The 7,756-nt window shown below is 43.6% G+C and overlaps 1 gene segment (V, D, J or C); it reads left to right on the forward strand.

The window, feature by feature from the left end:
* LOC109910611 overlaps nucleotides 1–7,756 on the forward strand; it is a 109,231-nt gene that overhangs the window by 709 nt on the left and 100,766 nt on the right.

The following is a 7,756-nucleotide window of genomic DNA, read 5'->3' on the forward strand; positions in this document are numbered from 1 at the left end:
AAAGGCTGACGTTTCTGATGAAGGGTCTAGGCCCGAAACGTCAGCCTTTCTGCTCCTATGATGCTGCTTGGCCTGTTGTGTTCATCCAGCTCGGCACCTTGTTGTCTCAGCTTTTCCAGCAATTTGTTTTTGTTTCTGATTTACAGCATCCACAGTTCTTTTGGTTTTTATTATTGAAGGTGGTGTTTGGTATGCTTACCTTTATTGTAAAGTGCATTGAGTATAGGAGTTGAGATGTCCTGTTGCAGCTGTACAGGACATTGGTTAGGCCACTTTTGAAATACTGTGTAGAGTTCTGGTCTCCCTGCTATAGGAAAGGTGTTGTGCAATTTCAAAGGGTGCAGAAAAGATTTACAGGGTGTTGCCAAGGTTGGAGCGTTTGTACTATAGGGAGAAGCTGAATAGGCTGGAGTTATTTTCCCTGGAGGCTGAGTGGCGACCTTATAGAGGTTTATAAATTTATGAAGGGCATGGCTAGGGTGAAGGTCTTTTCCCCAGGGAACGGAAGTCCAAAACTGGAGAGCATAGGTTTAAGGTGAGAGGGGAAAGATCTAAAAGGGACCTAACGGGCAACTTTTTCACGCAGAGTGGTGCATGTATGGAATGAACTGCCAGAGGAAGTGGTGGAGGCTGATACAATTACAACATTTAAAAGGCATCTGGATGGCTATATGAATAGGAAGAGTTTAGAGGGATATGGGCCAACTAATGGCAAATGGGACTGGATTAATATAGGATATCTGGTCTGCATGGACGAGTTGGACCGAATGGTCTGTGCTGTACAATTCCATGGCTTAATGATTCTAAAACCCCGTCATCTTTCCAACAACTGCTTTTCTTTTTCAAGCCTGTTTCATCACTTCCCATCAAATTGTGTTATGTGTTCTTGCCATGCGGGTTTTGATGGCAAGACCAACTTTTTCTCCCCCTGTCCCTTGGTAGCGAGCTACCTTCTTTATCCACCGTGATGCATCTGGGGTCAGGAGACCTCAGGTACTTTTAGGGAGGGAGTTCTGGGACTTTGACCCAACGACACTGAAGGAACAGCGTTATAGTTTCTTCCATGTCAGGATGGTGTGTTACTTGGAGGGGCACTTGCAGCTATTAGATAGGCATATGGATGATAGTATAAGGTAGGGGTAGAGGTTAGATAGACCTTAGGATTAGGGTAAAAGTTTGGCACAACATCGTGGGCCGAAGTGCCTGTACTGGTCTATGTTCTATGTTCTTGTATCTGTGACCCCTGTCCTTCCAGTTTGGAATCCAATTAGGAAAATGTAAGACAACAAGGTGCAGGGCTGGATGAACACAAGCAGCATCATAGGAGCAGAGAGGCTGACGTTTCGGGCCTAGACCCTTCATCAGAAAAGTGTAAGGTCATATTTGGGGAGGACAAACAAGACAAGGGAATACACAATGACCAAATTCTGATAAATGCATTCATGGAGGAGACCATATCCATAGGGTAACAAGACAGACAGACAAATGAAAGCATACAAATTATAGACCGTCGGGCACGGAGGTTATGTAAGAGCTGTTCAAAGCACTTGAATGTGGTTTGCAAAAATCCCTGGAATGCCAAACATAAATGAAGCACTTGTAGTAATTCTGTTGCCAGAATCATTGTGCTTGGGGCTTTGGTTACAGGGTCACCGTGGATAGTTCTGGTGACAACATTAGAATAAAGTGGTGAACAAACTGCACCCTTCTTAAAATGTTGGAGATTAGACAATTCCAAATGCAAATAGGATTTAATGAAACAACCTCCCTCTGTCCTTTCCACAGCAGCCAGACCACATGAAGGAAAAGATATATCCCCATTTAAAACACGCCAGGTTTGACAGGTTAACTCACTTGCTTCCCTGTCCATAAATTTAACCTTTAGTTCACTTTGTTTGACATGGTACAATAAGCATAAAATTAAAGTTCAGTACGAGCCCATTCACAAAGAGCACTACATCCGGAAACGTATCCTTATGAAAACGCTTTCACTTTCGAAAGCTCCTGAACAGGAAGCAAATCAAAGCGTGCAATGTTCATCTTATGAAATGGACCAACTAGTGTACTCACAAACCGTTTGTCCAACTCTCCTTGTCCTTTTCCCTCTTTCAAAAAGCAAACATGCGAGCCATGGACTTCACGCAGCTACGGTCGTGCAACGTTTAGTCAATATTTCGAAATGGGGTGTGGTGTGGTTGGCCCTGGTTTGAATGCTCCCATCCCCCTGCACGTCAGACGGTACTGCTAAGGACACAGTAATGTGTTTCGACTGCAAGAGTGACTCCAGAAATCTTCCTGCACGCATAAGACAGCTCAGCAAAACACTCAAAATCTAATACCAGCTGTGAACGGTCACAGAGATTGAGAAACTATTGGGAAAAGTCCAAAATGTTACTGAGAATATGTCGCTAAGCTGAAACAAGCTTACCTTTCAATTCCAACTTCAGGACGTGCCGAAGCACCTCACAACCGATGAAGCATTTGTGAACAGTGGTGATTGATGTAATCAAACAGGCGTGCCTCACATTACCAGGCCATTCTGCTCACCACCTCTGTGCTAGCTCTTTTTAGCAACTCTCCAATTAAACCCATTCCCAACCCTTTCATAGAGTCATACAGTACGGAAACAGACCCTTCAGTCCAACTCATCCACGCTGACCATGTTCCCAGACAAAATAGTCCCACCTACCTGTGCTTGGCCCATATCCCTCCAAACCTTTCCTATTCATGCACTTATCCAAATGTCTTTTACATATTGTAAATATACCGGCATCCACCACTTCCTCTGGTAGTTCGTTCCATGCACTAACCACTCTCTGTGTGTTTTTTAAATTTTTCTCCTCTCACCTATTTTTGAACTCCCCCATCTTACAGAAAAGACCTTTGCTATCTGCCTTATCTGTGGCCCTCATGGTTTTATAAACCTCTATAAGCTCACCCATCAACCTCCAGTGAAAAACAGCCCAGTCTATCAAGCCTCCCTTTATAACTTAAACCCTCCATTCCTGGCAGCATCCTGAACCTCCTCCAGTTTAATGAGATCCTTCCTATAACAGGGCAAACAGAACTGCAGACAGTACTCCAGAAGAGGCCTCGCCAATATCCTGTATAACCTCAACATGATGTCCCACCTCCTATACTCAAAGGCCTGAGCAATGAAGGCAAGCATGCTAACCACCTTCTTAACCACCCTGTCTACCTGTGACACAAACTTCAAAGAATTATGCACCTGAACTCTGAGGTTTCTCTGTTCTACAACACTATCCAAGGCCCTCCCATTAATTGTATAAGCCCTGCCCTTTCCCTAAAACCCTGCAAATTTCTCCTTCTCAAGTCCTTTCCGGATTCCCATTTCAAAGCCACCATTGGACCCAATTCCATCAGTTTTCCAGATTGCAAGAGATCACTGAGAAAACAAGGCGACCAATTAACACACATCAAGAATCCACTGACTGCAGCGTGAATGTGGTCAGATGATTCTCTTTAGTAACGTGTACTGACGCGTAATTTCCCTCCTCTTCCATGGGACCTTATTACGTCCACCAGAGACTGTTTGAAGGAGCCGGTGTAGACACGATGGCCCGAATGCCCTCCTTCTGTGCAGTAATGATTCTGTGGCAGAAGGATTGCTTGTAAAACATGGAACATCTCAAAAATTAATTGAGTATTACAGACTGATGGGTAGAGACCAGTAAAATGTGGTTTTCTTTTTAACCTGAAAATCCAGGCAAAAACAAAGCCACAAGACTTGCAGATTAAATCAAGAAAATGAATACAACCTACTAGTCCCTCTCTTGAAGAGCCGATTATGTTTGGTATATTAAGAGTACATGGAGCAATATCACTTGTCTTCTGAACCCTTAACTCAAATCTCCTTCCATACTTACACCCCAAAAGGATAACTGCTTAGTCTGAGTACTGCTGCAAAGTTGTGAAGAACCTGGAGTTTTCTTAAGCTCCTGCCGATTTCCAGCAAAGTTGTTCCTTCAGGTTTCCTCCTAACGTACTGGTATGTTGGTTCAACACTCCTCATGTTGCAATTCTCCTGGTTCTCACATTCTTTAACTCTGGAGTCTTTCGTCTACAACTCTGTCTCCCTCTTTCTTAGCTTGACTATCCCAGAAGTTAACTCACTGTTAATGGAGCTATTCAATTGCCAAGCGTTTAAAAAAGAAAATCCTGCTAAAAAGGAAGACACTCCCTCCTCTATAACCAGCTTCTTCTAAAAGAGAATCCTGCTTGAAAGCAGAGGCACACCCATAACTTACTCACCCCCTATAATTAATTCTAGCTGGTCCTTCCTCTGTTGTTTATTTCCCAGGGAGTATGGTCTGGTGACCAAGTCTGGTGCAAGCCTGTTGCTATTCAAGAAATCTTTTAGAGAATCTGAGCTCTTCAACTTGAAATATAGGGTTTTCCCTGAAGGTATTTAAGCTATCGCAACAATCCTCCCAGCCAGATTGTTATCAACTGCTTTGTCTATCAACTGCTCTTCTCTCTCTTCGGGCTCTATCCTATCGTTTTCTCCCTACCCCATCCCCCTCACTTTTTTCTGCATTAAAACCGACATTTTCCCAGCTACCAACGGTTCTGACGAAGGGTCACCGGATCTGAAACATTAACTCTCATTTTTGCTTCACAGATGCTGCCAGACCTGATGAGGTTTTCCAGCAACTTCTGTTTTTGATCCCAATCAAGTGGGACACCTAATCAATGACGCGCATTCCAATGGAGAGCCATAGGTTCCCATGATATTATGGCATTTTCCAAACAGTGTAATCTCTAGGTCTTCGGATCTTTGTATGCATCCCATTCATTAGCTTTCCAAAGCTACTGGCTAAACTCCTTCAGATTTGTCTGAGGCTTGCTGATCTCTAAGGACAGCTTGAATTCTGCTATTCATTGTATTCCATGTGCTGCCTTCATCATATTGAGTTACTCCTCTGATATTTCCCACTGTCCTAATTATATATGTAAAAATACAAAAGAAAGTTAATTTTAATTAATTGCTATGAGGTTAATTTCTATTATCAAGTTAGTTATAAAATGTAAATTTGTACAGCCACTTCTACTGTTAGCACATTGTAATTAATGGATTGTGAACAATCTATCTTGCTCAGGCTGTAAGAGAAGGTGTTTCCTAAGCCTAATTAACATTCATATCGAGGTTTAAATGCTTTTCCCCTAATGCGTGTATTATACTTTGGTTATATGCGTATCTATTTTTTATGTTGAAAACTGCTGCTATGATTAACTGAAGAATCTTTAACTCGAACCCATTTCTTAACATTGTGAGCAACTTGAAAGAAACAACTATTTACTATCAAATAACACTCTCTCTCTATGTCTTTCTCACTTATTAAAAAAGCTTCAATTGCAGCCTGCCAGTGCTGACACAGATACAGAGCAGAACTCTTTTTTCTACCAAGAACATAACTTTAAGCAGAGGCCTTTGAGTAAGCATTTCAGTGGCTTAAGACAGTGGGACTTCACGTAAGACATTTAAGCCACAATCTGAGGTTAAGTTAAAAAAGTCTTCACAACAGATAAGCAGACGCTAGATCTCATGGGACAGGGGTAGGAATAGAGTAATGAACTGGGGATACCTTTGTCGCCTGGCAATCAGACAATGAATTGTGAAGGTGGTGAGGGGGTGATTGGTAGAAGACATTTCACTTGAAGACTGCAGCATATTTAAACTGATACAGGAGAAGAGAAGAACATGGAGGAAGAGGGGATTTTTTTTTGGCTAGATTCAGGGTAACTTACAACCCCGACCAACGTGAAAGAGTGCAAGAGGTTGTTACAGTAGGTGGCAGGTTGATCAGCATGGGTCATATTCCTACTGTTTCTATTCTGATTTTGTGAACTCTTTTCTCAATAAACCACTTGACTCTTTTGAATGATCTGTGATCCCCGAAGGAAATCGTACAGGTCTAAAGGTCTCAGCTGAAAGGCAGCACCTACAACAGTGCAGCTCTCCCTGATTACTTGACTGGAAGGGTCAGTGTGGATTGTGTGGATCAGTCTCTGAACTGGGACTTGAAGTCAAACAGAAGTGAGGGTACTACATACTGAGCCACAGCTTTCTCACTAAGTCACGTGATGTGGACAGTTTGATGTAGAGATTCACCATCCAGTTTGCCGATCATTCTGGAGCACAGGGCGAAGGTCTTGGAGTATTTGGTTAAGCAGGCTCCCTCTCCTACAGGGAAAGGGGGTGAGATTGGATGCCAGTCCCAATGTTAAAGAACCTCTGGTCCAGTCCTGCAGGATGGGGCAGTCACCCTGACAAAGATGCTGCTCCACACGGAGTTCATCTACAGCGATAGACAGCTGGACCAGCACGGCACTGTCTCCCGCCTGGGAATGGTGACTATCACACATCTCCTTCTGGAATGTGCCTTTGCAAAAGAAGTCTGGAGGGAAGATGCAATGGTTTTTGCCAAGGTTCATCCCAAGCAGCTCCACGATGCTGAACTCTGTGCCTTGGGTCCGTTCCCTAGGACGCACACACCGAGACAAACATCAACTGTGCCTGGAGGACAACCAACTCAGTGAAAGACGCTTGTTGATCTGCCCAAAACTTGTTGGTCTTCCAGAACAAGGAGTTGACCCTGACTGAGTGTTGCAGACTGGCACATTCCGAGGCCCAGGACTATGTGTTGAGGGACGCACTGAAGCTTGGGGCAGCTGCTGCCAAGGGGCAGTGTGGAAAGGTCATGGTCTGAGGTCTTCCTGCTAAAGGTAAATGGGTGTCCGTTCAGTTATCGGATCCTCCTAGTGTGTCAAATATATGTACATATTAGTAGTGTACACGTAAGAGAGGTCTTTAGTTTTGTGTATAGTCGAACTCCAACATTTTGTGTTTAGTTGATATGCAACTGTACAGAACCAAATTGCTTTTGTGTCAATGTTTATATACAAGGATTCTTTTATGAATAAAGTATATTTTTGATATAAAGAAATGGTGAGGATGAGACAGTCATGGAGCAATGACCGACAATGGGTGAGACCATCCTGCAGCCAATGTCCTGGACCAAGGGACATATTTAATGCCGATGAAATCAGACTAGATCGCTCTTTAATGTTCAAAGGTGAAATGTGTGCCGGTGGGAAGTGAAGCGAAGGAACTTTCCAATGCTATGGTCTGTGCCAATGCCAACACGGATGGCACGGAAAAGCTACCACCATCTGATGATGGGAAAATCCAAACAGTCACATTGCTTTGTGAATGTTGACCACCCACTCAGCAAAAGGTTAACAAAAACTGCCCAGAATGCCCTTCAGCAAGAACGTGGAAAAATTGTAACAATGGAAGAAGAGAACCATAGGTTGGAACTCACAGGATCCCTACAGTGCAAAGAGGCCATTCGGCCCATCATGTCCACACCAACCTTCCGAACAGCATTCCACCCAAACTCCATCCCCCACCTGTATAGGATGGGCCAAAGGGCTAAAAGTCAATGATGTTATCCAACAGCTGCGTGAGAAAATAGATTGTATAGGATAGGCTGAAGGGCTAAAATTGTTGATGATACCTGACAGGCAACATGACCTTGAATGAGTCCTGTGAACATTCGTTTACAAGCCAAAAGATGACACCTGCAGCTTGTTTTCCCATCCTGGGTTCTCTGTACCAGCCAGCAGTTTTGTCTTTCTATATCTGCTTCCTTTGTGCTGGCTGTAAAAGAGAGAGAGAGAGAGACTTTCGTTCCGAATCACTGGACTTCGCCTCGGCTCAGAATTGTGAACG

Source organism: Rhincodon typus, chromosome 10, assembly GCF_021869965.1.
Source record: "Rhincodon typus isolate 14 chromosome 10, sRhiTyp1.1, whole genome shotgun sequence".
NCBI classification, from domain to species: Eukaryota; Metazoa; Chordata; class Chondrichthyes; order Orectolobiformes; family Rhincodontidae; genus Rhincodon; species Rhincodon typus.